Below are 24,074 nucleotides of genomic sequence, written 5' to 3' on the forward strand. Positions count from 1 at the left end.
TTTCTTTTATATTAATGACTTGCATGTGGTGGACTCTTCTTCACTCAAACTATTTGCTGACGACTGTGCTATTTATTAAGTAATATACCCCTATAATGACTCTGACTCACAAAAACTACAACATGACCTGGATTCCATACTACACTTGTGTGAATGAAGTCTGGTCAACGGAGCTCAATATTAACAAATGTAAAATAATGTCCATAACACGTAAAGTCAACTTCAATTTTGCTTATAGTATTAATAACACACCTTTAGAGCTTGTTAGCTCATACAAGTATCTTGGCGTGACTTTAAGTACTGACCTTTCCTAGAAAGTTCATATGAACAATATGACTAACAACGCCAATCGAGTGCTTGGTTTTCTCAAACGTAACTCCCCATTATCATTAAAACTATTCCTTTATAAAACTCTAGTTAGGTCCAAGCTAGAGTATGCAGATTCCATCTGGGATCCCTCTACCCTTTACCTCATTGATTCACTTGAAGGTATTCAGAACAGAACTGCACGCTTCATAATGGCCAATTATAACCGCACCGCAAGCGCACGATCAATGAAAGATATATTTGGTTACTCCCAAGCCTCGCACATCGTCGCACAGTCTCTTGTATTTGTCTTTTTCATAAAATCTATCCCCATATTCCTCAGCTTAAATCACAACTAATCACCCCCCCCCCCCCCCCCCCCCCCCCCACACACTACTTTGTTTCAGCACGCCTTGATGATCGTCACAAAGTCGGTGTCCCATTTCGCCACTCTAACGTTTATTATGACTATTTTATTCCCAGAACTCTGAACGACTGGAATCGCTTACCCGCATCGCTCACATCCATCAATAACCACGCACTTTATTGTACATCTATTGCCAATTTCATGTTCCCTGCTCTTTAAGTATTGTACATTTTGTTCCATTTGTATTATCATTTATTTATTTATTTCAATGCCCTCAGGGCCAACGGCATTACAGAGAGGAGTAGGTTGTATACAACAAGAAAAATTATACTATGAAAATTTTAAAGGGAAAGCACATATTAGTTATGAACAATAGAAATTAGAAACAGCAGTTTTAAACAAATCATCCGCCTGGATTATGGCGATGGGAGTGGGAAGGCGGTTCCAATCCAAAGAAGTTTTGGGAATGAAAAATTGTTGAAATGTGTTCGTGCTACATAGTGGTACACCTACTTTATGAGGATGATCAAGACGGGATGAAACATAGAAAGGTGGTGTGAGGAGACGTTGACTTAGGAATGAGTTAGTGTGAACTTTATGGAAGAGACACAAACGGCGTGAGGCAAGAATAGACAAAGATAAGTTAAATTTCTTAGAGGTGACACTTGCAATGCGTTGATAATTACTGAGGATAAAACGAGCGGAACGATTTTGAACAGCTTCTAGGGGGTTAACCAAATTTAAAAGGCTCGGGTCCCAGATAAACGACGCGTATTCAAGCTTTGAGCGTGTTTTGTAAAGAGTTAATTTCAAAGAGGAGGGAGCTAAAGAAAAATTACGTTTTCAATAGCCAAGCATGCATTAGCATTACTAGTAACGTATCCAATATATATTTTCCAGGAAAAATCAGATGTTATGTGTAGTCCCAGGCACTTGTAAGACGACACAGAAAGTAAAGGAACATTGTTAAGACAGTAGCAGGGAAAAACTGAATGATTACGAGACACTCTCATTACTTTGCACTTAGTTGTGTTAAGCTCCATATGCCAAGTTTCACACCAATGAAGAATAACGTTAATGTCTGTCTGGAGCTTGACAACATCTGAGTCATCATTAATTTCACGGTGAATGACACAATCATCTGCAAAAAGGTTAATTGAGAAAGAAATGTTATTCGGCAGGTCATTAATGAAATTAAAAACAGAAGTGGGCCTATAGTACAGAACCCTGAGGCACGCCGGAGATCACTGACGCGAGCGGAGATGTATGGTTATTGGCGGTAACGAACTGGAATTGGTTAGTAAGAAAGCACTGGATCTAAGCCATAACGTTAGCATCAATGCGAACGTTATTTAGTTTCTACAAAAGGAACTGGTGTGAGACTTTATCGAACGCCTTCGAGAAATCTAAAAATACGCAGTCTATCTGGAACCCCCTATTAAAAACAGAGTGCAAGTTGTTAATAAATAATAAAAGCTGCGTCTCGCAGAAAAACGATTTTCGAAATCCACGTTGAGCCGCGTTGAAACGCATGTTAGACTCTAAAAAATTAACAAGCTGAGAACAAAAAACATGTTCAAGTATTTTACACGGTATGCTAGTGAGTGAAATTGGTCTATAGTTGTTAGGGGTATTTTTATCACCTCCTTTGTGCAACGCAACCACCTTCCCAACTTTCCAATCGTCTGGGAGGACACCGAGATCTAGCGATTGGGTGAATATTTTTAACAGTATGATAGAAGAATGTACACTTTTGCTTTTTAAAAATTTTGAGTTAATATGTACTATGTTCCCACTCCCCTCTCTGATGCCTTGAGGGTAAAATAAATAAATAAATAAATAAATAAAACCTTATTCATTTTTAACAGACCGTCCCAATAATACACAGGCCACGCTTAGGCGCGACTGCGGTAACTCTCCTGACTGTAGTAATGGCGCTCGAAAACTTCACATTACTGGAACGACCTAATTTCCCACGAATATCAATGTCGGTTATAAGGAAAATAATTTCATGAGTTTCCGGAAACAAGTATCATTGTTACACACGCCAACTTTGGTTTGAGAGAAATAAAACTAGCAGTTTAAATTCGAATAATGTTTCAAGGGATCGCGAGCCAAGTACAGGCTTTTGCTATATAGTTTTTTGGAGTTCATCTTCGATGATCATTATGTGGGAAATGCGCATCTTTCTTTTTCTTTATTTTCAAGCAGTATGTCGCTTTCGACAACAGAGAAAGATCGAGTAAAGTTAACTGCCGCAGATCGCGATTAGCAGACGATGTCACGTGTTCTAACGTCAATTTGTGCCGGCGTTTTTCAGCCAAGGTTGAAAGTGCACATAACGTGTGCTGCGCCACGAAAATATATTGTAGAGCTATAACCGTAGTTTTGTGTTTTGAGTAAATACCGATAAACACCAAAAATTACCCCCCCCCCCCCCCCCCCCAAAAAAAAAAATCGTTTTTTTTCGGAATCGCAGAAAGAAAAGCGAAACCCCTAGATTTGGAGCTGTTTTTGAATATGACACACCCAAAGTTCGCGGGAAGAAATCTTTATTCTTAGCTTTATTTTGTGTTGACCCGGACCGTACTAGATTGTCCTCGTGCTGCTTTTTTATTTTGGCAAGGCTTTGCTTGTTTGCTCCTCTTATTGGTAGTCCACTCGCGGTTAGCGACTTTCAAGTATTCGGCTCACGTGTACTTTCCCTGCAGCCTGCAGGTTGGGAAATTCCACCCCCGTGTCCTGTGTTCTTTGGCATAAACCACAATAAACGGCAATTTTCGTCCAATAACCAAAATAAACACACACCCCTCACAAAAAAAAAAGAAAAAAAAAAAGGAAAAAACAAACATTGATATTGTAGGAAAGAAAAAAAAAATAAACCCAGAGAAAACATCTTCGACTTTGAAGGAAAATAAACCCTAAAACACGAAACAAACCTACTGCGACCGCGTTGTATGTTCAAAACTACTTTCCGCGCTGCCTTAACTTCTTTTTTTTTTTTCGACACTAAAGCCACGCAAAGCTACCACAAGCTTTGGACGTCCCTTCGCTATCAATTCATGCGGTCGCGGTTAGCGGCTTTTTGGATAAGCAAAAATCAATCAGGGGAGCTGGCTGAAACTAAGCGACGTTCTGCACGCAGCCTAGTAAACCGACCAAGCACATTTTGCAGGAAGGAGGGCTCCGGGATCGATGGGTTTTATCGACACGGAGCACCGGCTCGACAGTTTATCAGCGATGACAGTGCCCGCCAAGCGACTACTTCTGTTGCCCTTTTTTTTTTTCTTTTTTTTTTTTTTGTCCTGGCGTTTGGCTATGGTTTTCTCGTTTTTACGGAACACTGACCACTATAAAAATATGATGAGCTACCTTTATTTTAGTGTTTACGCTTCTTTTTTGTATAAGGTAGATAGGAGAGATACGAATTGTTGCTCCTTGCCTGCTGACGTAAAACAGCAGACCGCTGTCACCAAACTCGATGACAAAAAAAAAAAAAAAAAAAAAAAAAAAAAAGATTACGTTAGCTCGGATGAGTGGGTGTAATCCGATGAGCGCTGTCTTTCTCTTCGTGACAGGTCAAAATGAAACAAAGCAAAACAAAAGTTTCTGAAATGATTTACGTCTGTCCATTAGGTCCCAGCGATAATCTCTTTGTCAAGCTGACTTCGAGTTAGAAGCAAGAAGACATTGTTGTTTTACGACGACCACACCCGAGTAACGTGTTGATTCTGGGCTTCTGCCTATACTTCGTTTCACTCCAAGTCAGAGCGCAATCAACGCTACAAGCTAATAGATCCAATAAAGTAATTAGAAAAAAAAAGAATCGTCACGGCAGCGTTTGCTACCGTTTAGTGAGTGTACTATCATCGGCTTAAACCAATAAGCCGCAATAAATGCACGGTGACCTTGTACTTTCAGTATTTGTGTTTGCATTTGTAGGCCTTCTAGCGTTTGACTACGCACTTAAGTATGGTGAGACAGGGTATAATCTAGTCTTGTGTTTTTGGTCAGCCATATCGGGCATACCAGGGTGCCGAAAATCGAGCTGTGGTAAAGAGGGCTCGTAGAAGGCTACGTCATGACGATCTGTATGAATATAAATGTTTGGAAAGAAAGAAAGTGATTCTATATTTCGTTTTAAAGGGATGCTGAACCAAACACTTCAGTGACCATGTTAAGTGGCGCACGATCTTTCCACGAGCCAGCAACCGCCGGTGTGCGCGAGCACACGCAACAAAATCGACGTCATAGTCGAAGTTGACGTCATGGTAGATACAAGCACGTAGCTTAAGGTGACAGTGAAATGTGTGGGCACCAGGGAAAAGGAGAATGAAGACAGGCTTTTCATCTCCACAGTTGGGTCTGGTGATAAAAGGTAGGCGATTAATTGGTCGAACAAGCAGTAGCTTTCAGTTGTGGAGATTAAAAGCCTGTCTTTATTCTCCTTTTGCCTGGAGCCCATACATTTCACTGTCATCTCAAGCGTGAATGGAAGACTATGAAGTCAAGTCAATTTCGATGCGTGGGCTTGTGGAAAGATCGTGCGCCACTTATTAAAGGCACTCAAATATTTGGTTCAGTAACCCTTTAAGTCCAGACGCAGCCGACACAACGAGGTAATGGAACCAATCAAGCAGCCTCAAAAGCTCAAAGTGACTAGGCCTTTTTTTTTTTTTTTGCGACTCTCAGCGATGATACACGCACAGAAACATAACGAATACCATAATGGTGCACTTTTGATGCTGCCTAATTGATTCCATCAGCTCGAAGCGTCGGTTGCGTCTGGAATAAAGGTGAAACGAAGATATAAAGCGTCTATTCCCGTCATTGCAGCGAATGGACACAATACACTACCCGAATGTTCACCGATGAATTGGTTGTCACGAACATGAGTCCAGTGCTCACGCAGTGCTCATGTCCAATCCATGAGCCATATTGACTATCGTCACCAAGGGGTAATCCTCACGACTACGTTGGCAAGGTTTGCCAAGTACACTCTAAAAGAAACAGTCCACTTTTATTTTTGAAATTACACCACGACAAGCAAGCTTCTAAGTCAATGCTGTTGAGTTCAAGCATAATTGCGTCATACCAGTGTAGTGCCAGTAAGCTTGTGTGAAGTGAGAAACATTGCAGCCCACTATAGTTGCACGGCCCTTTTCAAGACCATTGGAGATTCTCAATGTAAAGAACCCTCATTAGTTTCTAAAAAAAAATGCTGTCGATATCAAAAGGTCGATACTTTTGACCAGACATGTACGTAACGCGTTAGAGGTAACCAGTTACTTCTACCTAGTTACTATTTTCGGTAACGGGTAACGTATTAAGTTAATTTTCTAGAAAAGGAACGAGTAACGTATTTAGTTACTTTTAAAGTCAAGTAACGAGTAACGGTGCTTCGTTAGTTTTGAGGAGTAACGTGTACAACACCGCTTAAAAAGCCTCGTTTTTATTCTAACCTGTGTATGCGTCTATGCGAGAACGGCAGGAGGGCAACCCGAAAAACAACTAAACAGTATAACAGTACAGCAACGTATATCGCTGAACACGTCAGTCGAACAGTTCCACTGACGTGACCAGCGAAAAACGTTGCTGTGCTGAACTCTACAGTTGGGAACGTCCTACACCCAACGAACACAATGAGGTTCGTTGGTTGATCTTCTAGAACCGAGTACGGACCGAATGTAAAACCGGAGGCTGCCAACGCGGGAAGGCACATAATCTATTGTCAACTCCGAACTTTAGAAGTAGAAAGAACAAAACAGAGAGGAGAATCCCAGAGCCACCTACTCTTGCTGAAACACAACACTGCCGTTCCTTCGAGCGCGTCGGTAGAATGACTCTTCAGCGTAGCCGGAGATGTATTTTCAAGGAAGCGGGGAAACATAACTGATGAAAACTTGGAGAGGCAGAGACTGTTTAAGTGCAACGGCTACTGAAAAGAAAACAGTACACCATGACACAAAATATAGTTGTGTATTCGGTCGTCAAAGTAACGTGAAAAGTAACTCCTTACTTTTGAGGTAACTCACGCGTTCCTTCTGAGAATCGGTAACGAATAACGTATTGAGATACTTTTTGAGCGAGTAACGAGTAACGGTATTTAGCTACTTTTTTGGGTAGCGTGAACATGTCTGCTTCTGACGAGGTGAAAAATTTACTTCGAAAGGATGAGTGATTCTTCCCTGAGCAGAAAGAGGTGCTAGGTGCAATGAAACATCCTTAAAAAGGATAACACCTCTGATTGTCGCTCTTGTTCATATTCTGAACTTTCAAGTAGTATGTACACTATTCACAATGGGGCTATGCCTTCCTTGTCCTCTAAGAGACATTGTCACTCTTTTCAACAAGTGTCATCCTATGCCCCGTATATTTTGTCTCACCTATACATATGAACGACATCAGAAGCATCAGCTACGTTTCGGTAACATTTAGTACGTACCTCAGTTAAGTAAACACTTAGAGGAAGCGCCTCCTAAAAGTGCGAGGTCGAGGCTGCAGCGGTTGCTATGCTCCCTGTTAAGACGAGGCGAAGTGCAGGAGCTTCACACATGACACGCTGCTGTCAACCCTGGCCGAATCGAAAATGCCAGGTTTCAACTTCTCATGAAACGCAAACTCGTTACTGGAAGCTTTAGGACGAAACCGGAACAAGTAATCCGAACGTATATATACAGCGTGATTTATTTATTTATTTATTAAGAATACTTACTTGTTAAATGTTTTTAATGTATACCTTCTTACAGAGGCTTTCTGGTCAAGTGTACTTTTCAGTGGTTGAAGCGGAAACTATTTTGAAGTGCGTATGGACGATCTCTAATAATAAAAAAAAATACGTGAATATGCGATGCGTAGTAGGAAGAATATGTGGATTCGCGCATTGTACACCATTCCCGCGGCATCTCATTCAAAGTTGAAAGCGACGTAAGCTGGTTTCGTCCGGCGTGCGACGCGTGGCGTTCTTTCGACGCGTCCTAAAAATGCCAAATTGGATTGAAGCCGTAGCTTTGGGACGGTGGGCCCATGCTTTCGGGGTTTTCTTGATAAACAAGATGCCCCCGGCGGTGCGTCGCTTCCTAGGGTACCTGGGGGAATACGACGCAGACAGGCGTACAAAGCACGACGTATTTCCAAGGGCAGCGGTTTCTCGCGCTCCGTACGTATCTCGGTCCTGGAATCGTTTCAAATTCGTAGTGCTCAAACATAATCATTTGTGACACATTTTCGTTGCATGTACACGGACTTTAGTTATGTGAACACAGAAAGGGGGATATTTGAGTTTTTCTATGTGTTTGTGTGTTGGCGCGTGCGTGTGCGTGTGCGCGCGCGCGCGCGCGTGCGTGCGTGGGTGCGTGCGCCTGCGCGTGCGCGCGTGTGCGTGTGCGTGTGCGTGTGCGTGTGCGTGTGCGTGTGTGTGTGTCGGTCGTTAGCCAAGGTTCACCGGATCGTGCAACATGCCACTGCCGGCTTCCGCCGATGGCGGTAAGCAATTCATTTAATTTCCTTTATTTACCTTGAGGACCCTGTCCGGGTATTACACAAGGGAGAGTAAGTTAAAAGACACTTGTTTAAACACAAAAATAAAAATCCCCAAAAAGAATAGAAAAAAAATAAAACATGGTACAAATGTTAACTGGCAATAACCAGTTAAAAAATCACTATACAAATTTATAAATCGTTCATTTCATACAAAAAAAGAAAAAACACTGACAAGTTCACAAAACTTAGATGTGTTGGTTTCTACAGTACAATGTCGTTGGGTAATAAATTACAAACATCAATAGCAAGACGTTGCATGGAATTTGCGAAAAACAAGGATGAAGTGCGGATGAATTTGATTTTACACACATTGTCAACCCTAGCGGAAGTTCGATTTGAGACACTGAGAAGGGCCATATTCATCTGCGTATTGTGATATGCTCTGTTTTGTGGTATGCTCTGAGATAGGATTTGCAGCGCGTGAAATTGTACTCCATCTTTCTGCGCAGCGTTCAGAGAGGAACAACCACGAGCTCGTGGGTTTAGGTTGTCTTTTTCTTCGTGCGAGTCCTAGTGAAAACAAAGCATGTTACAGTGCTAAAAGATAACACGCTGGTGTCTTTGACAGCAGAGTACACAACTCGTGAGATGGGAACACGGGGTATTTTATATGGCCGGAGCCTCTGTAAAAAAGAAATTGGGTTGTGTGTATGTTTATGCAGCCTAGAACTTGGTCAGCCTCAACGGGCAACGAGTCTCCCAGCTGTCGATAAGAAATTTAGCCAGTGCAGTACAACCGCTAGCCTGGGGTCTTTAACGTGCATCTCGCAGTAGTGATACACGCTCGGTACGATGCTCATCCAGATCGAAACGGGCAGGGGTGGGGTTTGAATCCAGGATACTGGGTTTTGTAGCGCGAGTTTTCGCTTCACGTGCTTCGAGATGTGTGCGCTAAAGTCGCCGGATCATGAGAAAGTAGCGCCATTGCCTTCCCTACCCGCTAGCCGGACACAAACAGATAATAACATACAGACAACCAAAACCTCGCAAGGCGATTGGCTAATCTAATTAGAAAATTTTATTAAAAACAGTGGTGTCATGATTAGAACACGACCAAAAACCGAAAACGTGTTGTCTTTGTTGCCATAGAAATCGCCATCTCGGTCCATTCAAATCTTCGAAGTTTTCAGACGGTCGTTATAAACCAGTCGCGCCAAGATCACCATGGAGCATCATAGTACTGGAAGCGTTCCTCGCCAATAGAAGCGTCTTTGGGACTGTGTACGCAATAAACTTATCAATCAAGCCCATCTCCACGGATCTCTTACAATTATATTGTTCTTCTTGCGTATTTTAAAACAGTACACTCTTTTTTACATGCCCCCATGCACCGACACAGCATGTGGCGGTGGTACGAAGATGTACGCTTGTTTCGCCGGTGTGTCGATAGCAAAATCTCGGTATACAAAAAACGTCCTCGTAAAGCTGCCCGTCACCAGCAAATTTTGCTCGGTTCACAAAGAACGAAGGGGTCAAAAAGAAATTGCTCATTTCACGGACCAAAATGGCGACCATACGGGGAACTTGACGCTACTTTTCCAGGATCCAGTGACTTTAGTGTGTGATAGCCCACTCGGCCACCGATTCCGCTCTGAGCCTCTTTATACCACATGTAGAGAGTGCGACACACTTGGTGGCACGGCTCCACACAACGGGCAACTAGAAAGATGCAGGATTCGATTTGAAAGCCACCAAACTCTCCACAACATCCTATATTTCTCTCTTTCTCTCCCCCTTTCTCTCTTTCTCACTGCACGTGCTTAATAGCACACCATAAAATCGTTCCATGATGCAACGCTGCTTCTGGCTCAAAATCTCCTTCGGAATCCATATCGGCGTCATTTGTTTGCTTTCGTCCTATGTGCGCCATGCCTATCAATGCGTAGAAGCAGTGTTTTCCAGATCGCTTGACTTCTTTCGCGTCGTGATCCACTGCGCCTGCCAAAGTAGTCGGGAACATAAAGGAGCATCGGCTGGTACTCAAAGTTTATGCATACCGATCTTTATTTGGACTTTAGACGAGCCGGCGCTTGAGAAGTCGGCTCGTCGGCGGGTTAAAAGGCTCCGGCAGACGCCACCGGGCGGCTCCCAAGAGAGACAAAAACAGAGCAAGCTTGGATTTAAGCGCCCCAAATGCGTCCCCGAGTGTACTCCTCGAGTTTCGCCGTCGACTGAGTCGTCTGCTTGCTTCTGCGTTTTACTTACACCAAAGACGAAGGTAACGAAGAATCGCTTTCGTGCATGTGAATGGGGAAAGTAGCGGAAAGTGTCACCGGGAGGGACCCGGACTGCTCATTGACGTTGCAGTTTGTGCTTGTCGAATACACTGCTTAGTAGCGTATTCGGAAGTGACGTCAGGTGCAAGAACGCTATATACGAACAATGCGAAGAGAAGTTTTGAATACGTTTCCGTGACGCAGAGGAATATGCTCGAGATGTGAAGTATCACTGTTCCGAAGGGATTAAGTAGGTTGGTGCTCGTCGTTATGGTCATTTTCTTTACAACATTTGGACGAGCTCATTTTCTTAATGTCAAGTGTGTCTCAAAGATAGAAAAAAAAACAAGCAAAGAAACACAGGATATCATACGCATCTTATTAATATTATTATTAGCGAATAACGTGCAGTGTTTTTTGTTTTGATTTTAAATCAAGGTAAAAAAGTTACATTTCCCCTGATGAACTATAATCCTGAGACTAAGGAGAAAGATTATGATGAAGGAGAGGAAGAATAAGTAATCTCAAACACCCCTCACCCAAAAATACCCTGGTTAGAAAGCTGGCAGAAAGCAGCAGACTTCGCTTCCCTGAATGGCATTTTAGGTAATATGAATACGCTGATTTAGTAGTTTTTCAACAAAACACTGGGTTACTATCAAAGTTGTTTCTGCATTTCAGAACAACTCGTAACTGATCTGGCAACTCCTTACTTTAAAGGTTATATATATATATATATATATACCAGGGTGTCGAACCGGAACGGAACCGAACCGGTATTTTTTCCGGAACTGAACCCGAACCCGAACCGTTATATTGTTATCGCGATGAACCCGAACCGGAACTGAACCGGAAAAAAAATAACGGTTACCGGCTCATGTGAAAACGGTTCGGCCACGCGCTGTTGACAATGAATGTGCTATCAATGCCATTTGTTTTTTAAGTGCCGTCAACTGACACACACCTCGCTTACATATTTTTCTTCTCCACTCAGTCTTAGGAATATAAACGCTGCATCCATGAATCTTGACAAACGCTGCATTCATGAATCTTGACCTAGGAACCAGTATTGCGCTGGTCGCGGCTTGCACGGAAGAAAAAAAATTGGAAAGCTGTGCAAAAAAAAAAAAAAAAAAAAAATCGCGTCACGGGATTTCATTTTCTTACAATCTCGTAAATCCTAAATGCTGCTGTGTGCTCACTTCATAACACGTTTCTAGAACGCGCGAGTTCTTGAAGCTTGCTTCCATCGGAATGAGAAAAGGCTGTGGAGTTTGATTATAATGCATCCGGTTTCGTATAGGCACTTAGAAGCTAACATATTTGTGAGACAGCGAACTCCTCTATTTTAATATTTATCCTATTACGTCCTTCTGGCGTTGCGTTCGGTGAAATGTTTTTCATATTCCGTATCTTGTTTAATGAAAACTTCTTTAAGGGTCTAATTTGAGGTACCGAAGGCTAGTTCAAATAAAGAAAGCTGTATTTTCTCCCCACTGTTCCTTCAATTGCCTACACGCCGAGGTGGCGGGATAGTTAGCGAGTTCTACTTGTAAGTGGGTTTGTAAGGAGGTCGCGGATTTTACAGCTACTGCGTCGGACCCAATTAGATGAAGTCCGAATGCGTAAACGTCGGTGAGGTAACCTTTGAGTGCACATAAAGAAACCATTCCTGGTAGAAATCCCTGAGCCTTACACTACGATGTATCCCGTTTCGTATGTGCTGATTTCAGATGTTTTACTTGTAATTTATTTTGATGTTGCAATTTGTCATTTATAATTTCCGAACCGGTTCGCGAACCGGTTCAGCGCCCCGAACCGGTTCGCGAACCGGTTCGTGGATCGAATTAATCGAACCGGAACTGAACCGGAACAAAATAAATTTACCTGAACCTGAACCGTAACCGAACCCGTATTTTTTTCGGTTCGACACACTGATATATACACCTGTTGTCATATGTTCACGGCCTCCTTGTTTCATTTCAACAGTTATTCAAGGTGCTTGAAGTCGAAAAGGCAAGCTATGATTTATGTTGTGATTTATTTTCTGTGGTATCAAAACGTCTTCCTCTGTACGCGCTGTTGGCACTCAGCAACTTCTCAAACTTTGTCGCCAAATAAACTGACCTCAAAGTATGCACTGCTTGACAAGGACAAGCGTACAGTACCAGGTATAACACGCCTTGAAACTCACTGCGGGATTCTGAATCAAAACAAAAACACGATGGGAATTGAGGCTAGTGGCAAGAAGAAGAAAAGAAAGCTGGTGAAAGCAGGGCAGCTTAAAGCTGAAAGCAGGACAGCAATAAAAAGGTAAAGCTCTCAGTGAAACATCAATTACCAGTTGGTAACCATGAGCTTCCAGGAAGCTCCTATCTGAATCTAAGCAGACATCGTCGAGTTAACGTTCTCTTCTGTCATTGAGCAAGAGCAATCTTCATCTGTAGATGTCTTCGCTTTCGGTATTTACTTTTCGTCCCAAATTCAATTTTTTTTTTTTATTTGTGCAGATCCAAACTTGAGATGTTAGCTTTTTTTGCACTTGTTTGACACTATCCCGACATGCAGAGATAGGTCACCTATAGCGGGGGGAAAGGGGGGGAGGGGGAAGGGGGGGAGGCGCGGAGAAGGCTTGCGCAGTAATCTATAAAATTGAACTGTCTTCGTGCCAAGCGATTGAAAAAGTTAAGCATCTGATCTTACGTTAGACGTCAAGCAGAATGTTAAGGCGCCACACAAGGAGCTGAGTACTCATTGCAGAAAGGGAAATACCCAATACTTCTGATTTTTTTCGAATCATTCATTTACAAAATTCGAAGTCTCTCAGAAAAATTCGAATCCATCAAGACAGTGAAACCAAATATCTAGGAACAAAAAGGAGATGACACGGTATTCAAGATGCTGATAGTTCACCAGCTCGCTTGCGTGTTATGTTATCTCAGAACCCTAAAGCGCTTTTCTTATGTGCGTTCAACCCTGGTGTAAGCTAATTTTTTTTTTTAAAGGAAGCTAGCTTTACAGTATATTAACACTCATACGTTCCTATTTACCTATGTGTAACTGCATGCTGAAGATTGTAGATCAATGGCGATCATATTTAATATGAATGCGTAAATCCAGCATTATCGAAAATTATTGCTTACGCCCCACCCACTCTGATTTGGAGAAAACAAACCACTTTCGATATCTATACGTGGTCAAAATGATTTACAAAAACGACATCTGTATTCTCCTTTTGCTATTTTTGTCATGTATAGTTGCTTCTGTGTTCATGTGTGCTCGTGACATTAATAATTTCCAGTACGCTGAATGTTTCCTGCATTCAGCGTACGTGAAATCGGTTCTGCCGACTGAATACAACCACAGTTCCAACAACAACAACAAAAATCACCTTTTCGCTTACTTAATAATACCCTCCCGAGTGCACCTTAGACGTGCATGCACCCTTTTATGAGGAAAAAGGAAGACAACTGGACTCATACTTTAGGGATACAGTCATTCTGGATATCAACGTAAATAATTTAAATGGCTCCAAGTCTATAAAGCGCCTTACAAATGCTGTTAATTAAAAAAACACACACACGCACACACACAAAAATTCATACTTCACTTGTCGCATGACTACTTCTCCCGAGTCCTCGTCAGGTTTTGCTTATTTTGTAAATATCCTGGTAATCCATTTTTATAGGGTCACATATTTATTTTAGGCTTTTACCGCCGATCATAAGGTTTATATTGGTGATATGTTGAAACTCGCGCGTCTTTGGCGAGTCTTGCCCGGTTAGCACAGTAGTGAGCCGTCGGTTTTTCTCGTATAATATGGCTATTTTCTTATATGTGAAACTATACAGACTAGTTTGGAAGATTGAACGTACAGCTAGGCTAAACACGACATCGCCACAATGTCGTATCTTATGCCTACTGGTTAGTGTCAAACATTGAATTTTATCACCTCTGTCGGTACGGCTCGTGTGCGATTTCTACTGCTGTACTAGTTTTGATGGCGGCCTTTCAGCCGCCATCCAAGGGCAAAAAGGAAATACCGGTTATAGGTGCCGGCCTGTACGTAGATCATCTGCTCCTGAAAACAATTTCCTTGACATTAATTTCATGGCAGGAAAAAATACATCCTTTACCTTTAACAATCGAGTTTTCTCTTTTAGGAAAATGAGGGGTTGAATTTCTCAATCTTATATTTTTGTTGTTTCTTCTTTTTCTGTCATTCCCTCGAACTCCAACGATGCTTTCACACTCATAAAACGCCACAGCCGGTGACAGGTTAAGGGTTCAGGGGAAACTCCTCCCACTCCTTTCCACGTTAGCAGAGGGAACGCTGAGAGGAGGTCGATTCCTCTCCAGCGTTCGCTCTACTAAAATGGAAAGAGGTGGGAGGAGCTTCCCCTGAACAATTAACCTGTCACCGTATCTCTAGTTTCTTTCCTGTCTGTTCTTATTACTTCCTTCAAAGCCAGTAGCCTTATATGCTTGTTTTCAAGGCATAAACTGACGGAATAACGCACATGCCTTTGTTAAACAACCATCCCGTTATTTCAGTTTTTTTTTTTTCAATATACTTTTTTAATGTGCGGCGTAGGCTAGAAGCCTAGAACACAGTTTATTGTCTATTATTAAATAAATAAATCATTTCTACAGCTCGAAAATAAAACAAAGACAAAAACAGTACCACATACACTTTCAAAGCAAGTTCATCAGTAGCGCTTGGTTACGATTGACTGCCATTGCGAGAACTCCCTTCGAGTCGGCACCAAGATACCAAGCACCAAACGACGGAACGTATACACCTTTTCCACAACGGCGCAGCCATCTTGAATGTCGTCAATTCTGGTATACCGTAAAACACAGTTTTGTTTTCTCAACACCGCTGGAAGGTGTTGACGAAAAATGCTTGATTCTCACACATTCTTGTTTTGCCTCACCTATATTTTGTCGCATACTCGAGGTTGAAGTGTTTTATTATTTTTGCGTCCCGCATAACGAATACGGAATTCACGCGACTGAGAACGACATGAAACAGAAAACGTCTATGCACAGCGCGAACGAACAAGATATCGCCAGTTTTATCTTGTCTTTTTTTTTCATTCAAAAGGCGACGTGACCGATCGAAAGCGTCGCGGTGATCGGCCTTCCACGATTGGCCGAATGCTGACTTTGACAGCACCAAAGGATTCCTCATCGACGGAAATAAGAATATTGTAAGAACTTCGATTTGGACGGCGTTGGCAGTATTGGTTTAAAAGCTCAATGATTTCCAGCTTCCACCATGCTAATTACAAACACCATCGAACTTATTGTTCACAGAATAATGACGTCGCGAGAGGGAACCATAGGAGGGCGCCACCCAAACATCTCGCCGCTAATAGACGCTTTAAACACGCGCCAGATTGAGCCGCCATTGCCGACCTTCTCTTGTCTTACCGAGATGCCGAGCCACTGAAGCGGGCGTAGACGAGCGTCCACAGGGTCCAATTGCTGGGGAGAAGGACGCAGTAGCACCTAAGGTGTCAATAACCTGCCCTGCTGTGGTAGCGATGAAGTGAAGCGAACGGAATACTAAGGGGAAACAAAAACTGAAAGTAGGTCATGACGGCGCCCATGCACAGCTGTCTGAAAGCGCCTGCACATAGAGACAACTTTTTCTGGCTTTTGCGAGGAAGTGAGGAACGCGCGAGCACAGCTGTGATCGGAGCTCAATGTGCGCGAGCGCACGCGTGTACCCATAGCTTTTACTCACGGTGTAAGATACACTCTTTAGGTGAGGACACGGCGGGGCTGAGCGCGCTGCGGGAGGAATCAGATAGTGTCCGTTCAACGGGCATCCGAAAGGCTGCATCATTCCGCTGCCACCGTGCCCGCGGCTGACAGTGTCGCCGGGGGCCAAACGGCGAAACTGCGTGAGAGCGAAAAAAATTATCTCGTTGCCATGACACCCCGGTACACCGAGGTCTTTCTGCACGTGCGACAACATCGCTGGAGCTCTGCGCCTGTGGTGCATGAGGCGGCACGAGCCGTCTTGTACTTGCCCACGGGTCGACGAGTCACCTGCCGGCGCCGCTTGAAACCATAGTGAGAGAGAGAGAGTGAAGAGCGAACTTCATCGGGCACGTCGCGAGGAGCACGCTGTCCTCGCCTGAAGAGTATTACCTTACACCCTGCTTTTACTTCATTGCCAAGGAATGTTCCAAAGTATACCGTAGTGTAAAGCGTATACAGTTGGGGGGATAAACTGATTCCCTTCAATACCTTGTCTCGGTGGAAGGCGAAAAACCGCTAATGGCTTGATCGCGGTAATTGTGTCGCCCTGTGCACGTCGTTTCTAAACGCCTGGAAGCGTAAGCCCGGGCCCTCAAGTAGTCAAACGAGTAAATGGTCCTTTAACCTCCATTCGCGCGGTAGCCTTTGCGGGGGCTTACGTCCAGAGACGCTTGCGAGTTGTCATGACAATCTAGCGTGGTTGCCACGGCAACTTGCAGTCGTACCTCGGCCTCAGTCCCCTCAGCGCAGTGAAACGTAATCAACGCAAGTGTGTAAATGGACCTTCAGAATGCGGGGCGACCTTTGCCCTTTAACGACCTGTAAGTCGCATCGTTTTTTTTTTTTTTTTTTTTTTTCTTAAAGTAAGTAGGCAACTTCGGACGTTACGATATCATTTCCAGAGGCAGTGTACGCGCGCGGCCTCCATCATTTGGGGCAGGGTTTTTCGGGAGCCTTGCGTCGCTCCGGGAACGCTACAAAGCGCACGAATTGTTCCGCTGGCACTCTCCCGCTCTTGGGTAGGCGCGTAAATAAATAACGGGGGGTCCCAACCCCGCAGCTGCGCTGAGCTGTCCGAGGGACGGTGGTGGCCTGCGGGGCAGCAATGGAATCGCCGCGGTTGCGCTGCCAGACCGCGGAGTGGCGAGCTTTATTTTTACGTCTCGCCCGTTCCCGCGGCAGCCGCGGACGCCGCGCGCGTGAGGCTAATAAATGAAGTCACCGGGTTTCGGCGCGATGCGAAGGCCGCTGCGGCCCAACGCTTCCGTTTTAATCTTGGTCAGGTGGTCGGGACCATTTACCCGCGGGCGGTAATAAAGTCAATCTGAGAACGGTCGACTATGTGGCTTCGCTGTTTACCGAGGCGATTCTGCTGCACTGCCCGTGGCGCGTTTAGCGGTTGCGAGTTTTGCGCGGTGTCCCCAACTTTTCAGCTTCGGGCGAGCACGTAGGTGCTCGCCCGAAGCTGTACGCGTACGCGAAAATGACCGTTGCCGGCGGAAAGCGTTTCTTTCTTTTTTTTTTTTTTTTACGCGGGCAGTTCGGTGGGATTTTTGCTAAGAACGAGGGCCCTTCTACGCTGTACACCCACACTGGGAGCTCATGGCGAGCCTCCAAATCCTCAATTTACCAGCTGCGCACGCAGGGGGAATGTTCGGCCTGATGGCGTAGGCTTCGAAAGCGCAAGGAACCGGGGGATTCCGCGTAACTGGTGCATTTGTTTTTCTTGTTTTTTGACGGTGATTGTTTTACACCGTTTTGTTTTATGGAAAACCGTTCCATGCGGGCGCCCTCACCACTGAGAAACAATTGTTGGGAGCACTACGTCCAACGCGTGCAGTTACTCGCTCTTTAAACAGAGACTCGCGCCCTGAAAACGCGCGGGGCAGCGATTATAAATATAGGCGACTGGGAATGTCGTAAACTCGGTAAACACGTGGAAACACTTGCGGCTTAAACAAGCACCGACGTGGTATTTCCGCGTGTCAGCCTTTCGGTTTGGACAGGGAGGAGTCCCAGAGGCACTTAGAAAAACACATTCAAGCCGTACGAAAAAGAACAAAGGCATTTCTTTCAAGCCAAGTCCTTATAATACCAGTAACCACCGATTGAAAAATATATTGCATAAGGCAGTGAAAGACAACATACCCTGCAGACTTCCAATGAAAGGTAACATACTGTAAAAGCTTTCATTGAAAGACATTTTAGTGTGCATAATGCCAACGAAATACATATTGTGCATGCTTTCAGTAAAATGCGACATATTGCACAAAAACGACTGTTTACGTGTAGAAATGCTTTCGAATTCCTACACGCAACGCATTCCTACAAGCATCGCACCACGTCTTCTTTTTCCACACGGCGCTCCGGCGGGGTCATCAAGCTCCACCCCTGCGCAGGCGCCATGCCCCCAGCAAGTTTTTTTTTTTTTTTTTTTTTTTAATACAGAAAAACTCAGGAGGGAAAATTTTAATTTGTCTGCTTTTTTAGAGGAATGTAATGATCCATTCCCTCCTGCACCGCGGTGGTGAATTGAAGAGCCTGATAATTGACGTCAGATGATTGCACGATAGGGGACCAGTCGAACGTAAAAAAAGTTGAGGAGTACTTGTAGTCTGCTATGTAATACAAAATAACTTATGTCTTTCTCAGTTCGCAGTCACCCATGCTTCATATAGCGTGTTACGGTATGGTGTTACGTAATAATAATAATAGTAGTAATAGTAATACATTTATTTGAGAAGGAAGAGCATAATCAAGGCACAGTGCAGGGTTCGCCAAAGCCATCATGGGCTTGTGCGGCAAAACCAGCTAGTAATTGTATAAAAACAAGATCAGTTCTAGATAAAAAACAGAATTATCACCAAGTTTTTATAGCAGTTCCAACTGAATACTTTTGCTCCCCCCCTCCCCCCCCCCCCCAAAAAAAAACACCTTTAAGTCAGGAAATTATTTAAAACACACACACACGCACACGCACACACACACACACACACACACACACACACACACACACACACACACACACACACACACACACACACACACACACACAAACACACACACACATAGACACACAAGGCACTAGCGTCACTTTTCGCCATTGAAAGTAGCAGAAAATCTTGTCCAGTTCTTGCGACACGGAGGATCTAGATGACTTCCTATGTTCCCATATAATAATAATAAAAAATCACTCATAAAAACATACAAAAAAAATTGCACTTGTTAGAAAAAAAAATGCTGGGAATAAAAACTAATTATGAAATATTCACAAGGGTTCGTCGGTCATATCGAAATGTCGAAGCGCTCTTCTGAGCTTTTTTTCTGAAGGTAAAGTCACATAAGCTAAAAGGTAGCGCATTAAAAATCTGAGGTACATAGACCGACCGCATGTTCTTACCATAGCGTGTATAATAAGCGGGAACAAGAAACTTTGATATTTTTCGTAACTGTCTCATATTCGGACGAAGCGTTTTAAAATCATCCTTCCAGTAGTGTTCCAGCACGACTGATTCAAGAAACAAAGATGGCAGATTTGGCATTGACAAAGCCTTAAAGAGATCGTGATCGGAAGATGCAGGTTTATACTGAACATACCGTAAGATTGGTTTTAGAATTGTATTTATCTTGGCCTGCCACAATCCAGAGCATTTGTCAAAGACTGTTACACCGCATCGGAGCGTACCCTAAGCTAATGTGTGAGCTATAAGCTTCCTGAGATTAAAAGGTAGAAATGCCTTGTTATGATATATTAAGCAGGAAACGCTTCTTAATTTAGAACAGAGTTTTGATAGGTCTGCGTTCCAGGAGAGATCTGAATCGAACGTGATTCCTAGGTACTTCACAGGGTATGATAAAAAAATAGGGACACACTGGCATGGGACACAGTGAGACGTATCCAGTAAGAGAGGAATATTTAGGTCAACAACTTTAAGGGGGTTGTGAAAACAAACCAGCCTAATTTTCGAAATATTTATATTAATTGCATTATTCGCAAACTAGTTCAATAGCTCTGAGGCACGGTCTTGTAGCAAACCCACTGCTCTTGCATATGAGATATGGCTCGTCAGCGAAAGCGTACCGTCCGCGTATTGAAAGGCGGTACAGTTTGAAACAGATAAACTCACGTTTTTAACATAAATATTGAGAAGTGATGGTGAAAGAAGTAACCTTGTGGAACCCCCGCTTTTAAGGAAACTTTGATGTTCTGCATGTCATTGAAGGAAACAAGCTGCGATCGACCTCGGGAAAAATTGTTTAACAGAGATAAGAATGTTTCACGGAAACCGATAGAGGAAAGTTTTTGAAGCAAAATAGAATGGCGCACCGTGTCAAATGCCTTACTGACATCTAGAAAACATGCGCAGATAAATAAGTTGTGATCAAAGCCAAAATTTAAATCGCCTGATAGTGCTTCAAGAAGAGGCTGTGTCCCACGTACCGGCACAAAACCATATTGGGATTGTGATATTATGTTATATTTTTCGATATACGAAGACATAATTATATAAATATACTTCTCCAAGATTTGAGCAAGACACGGAAGAATAGATATTGGTCGGTAGTTCTCAACCCGGTCATGTTTGCCTCCCTTGAAAAGAGGTTTAACAATAGAGGTTTTTAATCCTGAAGGAATTACACCTGACTCTATTATTCCGTTGAACATGAGTACAAATGTGTCTTGTATATGCCTAAAAATTTCTTCGGATGTCGCAGAGGTGAATTCCATTATACCCTGGTGATTTTCTAGGTTTGAGACTTGCTATTATAGACTCCAGCTCGATCACTGTCATGAATAGAAGAAATGCAGAATCTAATTTGGAGTGGGGTAAAAGACTGGGCGGTGTTGGACTTCCTGAAAATATGGCGAAGAAGTTGTTAAAAGTATTCGCCGTAGCGAGGTATACATCGGGTCCAAAAACTTCGCTAAAAGTGTCAGCTTGTAAACCACGGGGTCCGACACCACGTAGTTCATTAATCAGCGACCAGGATCTAGCAAAGTTGAACTTTGATGCGTAGAACTGTTTTTGAAAATATTGACGCTTAGCCGAGCGAATAAGCGCGCTTACTCTGTTCCGAAGAGTTTGAAATTCAGCTTGAAGACTGGAGTTATGAGGTGAGCGCCGGCTTCGTCTCCAGGCTATTTCTTTGAAGTTGCATAGCAGATAATATAGCCCTATTTAACCAACGTAAATTTAATTTTCGTTGGTTACCGAAAAAGAACTTTATTTGAGGATTCCGAAAACCGCTTATATAGCTGCACAAAACGGGGGTAAATATCAAAAGGTGTAACAGAGTGCAGAAAAGCATTCCAGACGTAACTAGAGACAGAGTTGTCAAACATTTGTCGAATAACAATTTCAACCCGATGAATCTTGTTAGAAACTGTAGTCGGTGTATCATGAGGGAATTCTAGATGGTATGCAACAAAATAGTGGTCTGGTAATTTGTGAGTAATGACTACTGCTTTTGTTTTGAAGGATGCCGATCTCAGATTGATGTGGTCAATAGACGCGATGACAAGTTTGTTTCCTAAAAGTTGCTCTCTTGTTGGGACAAGGATTGCTGGTTCAATGCCATGATCTGCTAGAAGTGTCAGATATTCGCAAACTAGAGCCACTGAAGGTTCAGTGAGTCAATATTAAAGTCCCCGACGAGACATAAAGAAGCAGTGGCCGACAAAGTTTGCAGACTCTTCCGGAGGTCACAAAGAAAATCTGCAGCATTTTTGAGAAGGTGGTCTATAATATGTAAATAGATAGGGATTATAAAAAGAAGTAATTATATGCACAGCTTTTGACTCAGCTGAGTGCAACGTTAACTGAACTTATGTAAAAGATATCTTGTTCTTAAGGAAGATCGCAATACCACCTCCGCGCTTGTTTTCGCGGGTGTAGAGGGCACATGTGAAGCCTGGTAAAGTGAATTGCCCTACTTCGTCTTGATGAATATTAATCTCTGTCAAAACAAAAATATCAGCAATTGGAAGGACAGAAATAATAACAAGTTCAAATTCATCCCATTGCTTCCGAATAGTCCTAATATTTACGTAGAATAAAGTAAAAGTATGACACGAGGTGGGCTTGAAGGTTTCTATACACGACTCTAAGATTTTTAGCTGGAAACAATTAATCATTGTGGCCTAAGCAATTTTATCCAATGCACCAACGTCAGGTATGCGAATGGGTTGATAGCTCTGGCTTTGTTTTGCAAAGATTTGACCGTGTCAGACCCATACGAATTTGAAACCCTTTTCTTTTCCTCTTGATCTTGCCATCCAGAATAGCTTCCGGTTTGCTTCTGTGAGATTGTCATTGAAGTATATCCTTGGATGGGAATCATCAGTAGGTAAGGAGCCCAGGTGTTTGCCACAAGTCATCCAGCGTTCTTTGTGTGGGACTGAACTGAACCGAACCAGGATGGGAGGCACAGCGCTAAGTTTAGCCGGAAGGCGGTGAGCTGCCACTACTTGTGCGGGATCAAAGTTCTCAAAGCTTAGTTGTTCGGTTAGGTCAGTCATATTATGTACAGGGTTCTCGCGAGTCGAAACCGGTTTGCCGTGTATCTCTAAGTTAGAGAGACGGTGTGCTTGTTCAGAGTCATTTTAGTCGGATTTTAATCGTTGGATTTCGTTGGATTGCTCTATTACGATAGCTCGTAAGGAGCTCGTTTCAATCAGCATATCTTTAATGAGTTTATCTTGTGATTGAGTGGACTTCACAAGTGTATCATATTCCTTCGAATAGAAATTAAGAGACGTCTGCATCTCATTGATGGTGGTTCGGATAGAGTCGACCGTATCCTTTAGTAATAATAAAGCGTCTATCTTTGGGTGGGGTTAATGAAGAGGACCCATTGTGTCCTTCCAAGAAAGAAGGAGATCGAGTTTGTGGTTGACTGTCGCGAGCTGTGAGGAAAAAATACCTGGTTCGCCATGAGATGGTGTGAGGTCGCTTTTAGAATTAGATTTCGGCGGCCCTCCTCGGCATCCCTGACAGCGCCACTTGTCAACCTTTGAAGCGCCCAAATCCTTAAAGGTGCTTTCAGATATACCGGACCACTTCTTTCCTAGGTGAAACACTGTTGTGCAGTCAGCACACTTGATAAAACGGCCGTCTATCGGCGCAGATCTAGATCGAACAGCCCAAAGCACTGCCATGGTATACGCTTTACAAGGAAAAAGAAGTTGACGGTAAAGGTGAAAGACTAAATCTAGCCAAAATGTAAATAAATGAAACAATTCCAGCTCACCCGCAAAATAAAACAAAAATTATTGCAGAGTGCGTGACTGACTGCGGAGTTGCAACAATACCAGCGTGTGTGTCTGAAGAACCTGGACGACGGATCTAATGGCAGATGGGTCGCAGATGTTTGCTTAGATGAAGCCGCAGTAGAACCGACGTAACGGTGCCGAACGGGATACTTCTAGGGCGGCGGCACGGCGGGCTCGAAGAACCAATGTGACGGTGGCTAGTCGTTTTTGCGTGATGGGCGAAAGCGTTTCTTAAATCATGCCAGGCGATAGATCCAAGATGGAGGTTGAGTTTTGGCCGTTGGACATGCAGTGATCCATTGAAGCTGCAAGGATGGATGCCGAGTTGCAGGGAGTGGGAGTTGCAATGGTGGTCGTCAGGACCTTCTTCGAAGCTCATTCGGGCCAGCCAGGACTGGCATTGTAGAGTGAGTAGATAATATTAGTTAAAATTCTGAGTTTATAAGTTTATTGGGAGCTGAGGAAAAAATCTGTTCACGCTGCTTGACGGGTCCTCAGCCCCCCTACAGACGCACAGCAGTTGCAAAGATTACATATACAAGAAATTATATAATAGTTCTAATAACACAATATACACTCTAAGAAATGCCTGCGCGTC

The 24,074-nt window shown here is 43.4% G+C and overlaps 1 protein-coding gene across 1 annotated transcript in view; it reads right to left on the reverse strand.

The window, feature by feature from the left end:
• The window catches only part of LOC8023276, a 180,021-nt gene that overhangs the window by 117,534 nt on the left and 38,413 nt on the right, over positions 1-24,074 (reverse strand). The window lies entirely within an intron of this gene.

This window comes from Ixodes scapularis, unplaced genomic scaffold (genome assembly GCF_016920785.2).
Source record: "Ixodes scapularis isolate PalLabHiFi unplaced genomic scaffold, ASM1692078v2 PGA_scaffold9__187_contigs__length_104089568, whole genome shotgun sequence".
NCBI lineage: Eukaryota > Metazoa > Arthropoda > Arachnida > Ixodida > Ixodidae > Ixodes > Ixodes scapularis.